The sequence below is a fragment of the Nuphar pumila genome, chromosome 12 (assembly GCF_984573655.1).
Source record: "Nuphar pumila chromosome 12, dmNupPumi1.hap1.1, whole genome shotgun sequence".
Taxonomy (NCBI): domain Eukaryota; kingdom Viridiplantae; phylum Streptophyta; class Magnoliopsida; order Nymphaeales; family Nymphaeaceae; genus Nuphar; species Nuphar pumila.
This window is the reverse complement of record NC_143260.1, coordinates 3546525-3549619: the sequence shown is the minus strand read 5'-3', so window position 1 is coordinate 3549619 and position 3095 is coordinate 3546525. Positions and strand designations below refer to the sequence as shown.

Genomic DNA, 3095 nt, shown 5'->3' with positions numbered 1-3095 from the left:
CATAACTTCCAGAGGTAGACCACCTAAGGCAGGGTGATCATGGGGCCCTACCAGGGGTTTTCCTCGGTTCTGCGAGAGTTCCTCGTTAAAAAAAAAATCCATGGGCTTGTTAGCTAAATGGCGATTGGCAGGTCACTTAATGTGCCTGCCCCTTGCTAGGTAAACCCTGGGTGGGGTCACCGGCATCCAAAAACACCAGTTAAAGGCACCCACACCCAATGGGAGTCAAACCTGCGATGAATGTATCAGCACCTTCTCCCCAAGCCCGCTGCCACTTGGGCAAGCCCGGTGGGATCAAACTTGGATGATGATCACTCAGCTGCATCAGAGTGCAATCTCTTCTTTCCATGAAGGGGAACACCAAAAAGCTTGACATCGTTGTTGGGTTCTTCTTTTAATATAACAGAGTAGTTATTACTGGTCAAGCTGGTGTTCCTTGTGGTTTCTTCAAGGGAGGGCCTAAACTCTATGAGTTTGAGCTGGGGCAGTAGTGGAGGGTAGCTTGGTAAATTTGGTGGTGGTGCTGGCTTCACATGGTTCTGCACGAAGTAGATGATGTCATTGTAGAGCTTTCTCATGTGGGTCAACTCTGCCCGCAACAGGGAGTTGGTTTTCCTCAGCCTCTGATTATCCTCTGTGAGAGATGACAGCAAGTCAGGGTGGTCTTTTGGAATTGAAGACTCCCTTGGGGATGGTGTTGGGGAATCCCACCAGTTTGCTTGATCATCTGTGCTTGGTCTAGGCATTGGGTACAGCAATGGTGACTTTGGATGGTGATGGTGATGGTGATGATGATGATTATGAGGGAGCTGAGTTGCTTTCCTTCTGTGGATTTCACACAGCAAATGCTTCTTTCCTTTCCTAAAAAATTCATTAGCAAACTCCCATCTGTCTGGAACTATCTTCCTGAATCCCTGAAAAGAAGGCAAAAGAATCACATTAGTCTTTCATAGCAGAAGCTGCAGCTAATTTAACTAATGGTGCAAGACATGCAAAGTCAGTGTATTAGGTAAATGGTCAATATCCCATTTTATAAACCATTTTATTGAACAAAAAAAGGTTTTGAGATATCCAGAAGATGGGTTGGGACATATCTACTAAGGAAAATATATACTTTTTTAAAAGTTTCGATCCGGTGACACAAGAACCAGTAAAAAAATTCCAAATCCATTTGGTGAAGAACCAGTTTTCAATGAATCTCAAACAAATGGAACAAGGAAAACAAGTAATACTGAAGATATGTAGCCTTTTGAAGCCACTCTTTGTTAAAGTGGCACACGTGCTATTGGATAGATGCACCAAAGTTACTGAAGCACTTCTGATGCAAGAAATGGCAGCCAATAAATCACTCGGCTTCTCACAAGACATTCATGCAAAAAGCCCATAACATGACTAGCTACTCAAACCCAATCCTGGAACAATTTGTGACTGAAAAGCAAACTGGAAATCTCAATAAAAGTTTAAAATATCACAGGCTAAAAAGGAATGAAAAATACATTACAGGAGGAAACCCACAATATGGTAATTTATTCTCATGAAATTCAAATGCATATCATTCATTACAAGACCAGCATTTGAAGAAATAGTAACTTTTTCATGAAATTAACAAACCAAGGGAAAACCATCAAACTTCTTTTATGATCTAGATAAGCTCCTGCAGTGGCACTAGTAACTATTTAACCAACACATTAGTAGCAAATAAATAAAGAACATTTTCGCAAACTATGGCCAAAGGAATCAGTCATCCATTTTTTATGTTAATCCACTCCAGACATCCAAAGCAGAAAAGAGAGAAAAAAGAAAGAAAAACAGAAAGTTATTCACAAAGTATCAACAGGATAGGAAATAATTTGATTTCTTACATATGTGTTGAGCTGTCTAACAAAGCTTGAAAAGTTGTTGTGCTTGAAGTAGCTGGGAAGCAAGTCTCTTGCAAATTCAGGTAGCCTCCAGACAACAAAAGTTGATCCATCCTCACCCCATGATACAATGTCATCAGTAGAGGGATCATCAACAAGTTGGTAAGTTTTTATGAGGAAGGGTGCTGGAACTGGTTGGTTTGACTCCATTGTCACAAGCATCCCTTCACAGTTGCTCACCAAAACACCCATAGACAGCCAAACTCACACACATGCACCTCTCACCTCTACTTTCCCCAACAATAAAAGCTCTCTCTCTCTCTCTCTCTCAACTATCATGCTCAAAGTTCATATACTCGACACTCTCTCTCTCTCCAATTTTTAAAGCGTTGGATTGTGGCCAGCATGTGTTTGCTTGCGACAAGATTGTGAAAGGAAAACCTTTTTTCACTTAAATTACTAAAATGCCATCGACCATAAAACACTGCTGGAGCACTACGGCATGGTTCATCCAGGCACTGTAATTAAGCATCATTTGTTGCAGGCATTCCACTGAAGACTAGTTCTTTCATTATACCACATTTGACAAATTGGAAGTTGATAAAATGCTCTTGCACCTTTATCTAGCATGAACCAGCAAGATGGCTATGGTGCATTGAGTATATATAGCTCCTATCATGCTGGAACCAACACAATATAAGTTGATGGCCTCTACTTTTGAACACCACTGTGATGCTTCATCACAATTTCAATGCTAATGGCTGAAGAACAGAGCCCCTTCCTATCTAAAAACTAAAAAGTTATAGTGTGTGTTTTTCACCCATACCTTAGGAGTTTGCATGCCTTGAGCAATTTTCTGCTATAAAGTGACATTGTTTATACTATACAACCTTCTGAAACACAAGTTAATCTTGCTTACATAAGCACTACACATTTTTTGACAGAAACACAACCATTAAACTCTTGTTGCCTTAGTTTTTTTGGCATGATTCGATGGCACCAAAATTCACAATCTACTCTGTGTTTTTCCTCCCCCAACTAATAGTAGCACTAAAGACCTGAACTGTACAGACTTATGTCATTCATGGTTCAGAATCTTGGTAAAGAAATATGATGACAGGAGGACCACGCTTATGTGCATGGAATGAGCCCATAAATGCCGACACTAGGAATCCTTATGGTCCACATTTATTATTTTCATGTTGGTCATGTTCCGATCCATAAATGTGGTTCTTT

The 3095-nt window shown here is 40.4% G+C and overlaps 1 pseudogene; it reads right to left on the bottom strand.

Annotated features, from left to right (window-relative positions):
• Positions 1–311: 311 nt before the first annotated feature.
• On the bottom strand, positions 312–2111 carry LOC149819686 (heat stress transcription factor B-4 pseudogene; annotated as a pseudogene).
• Positions 2112–3095: the final 984 nt, after the last annotated feature.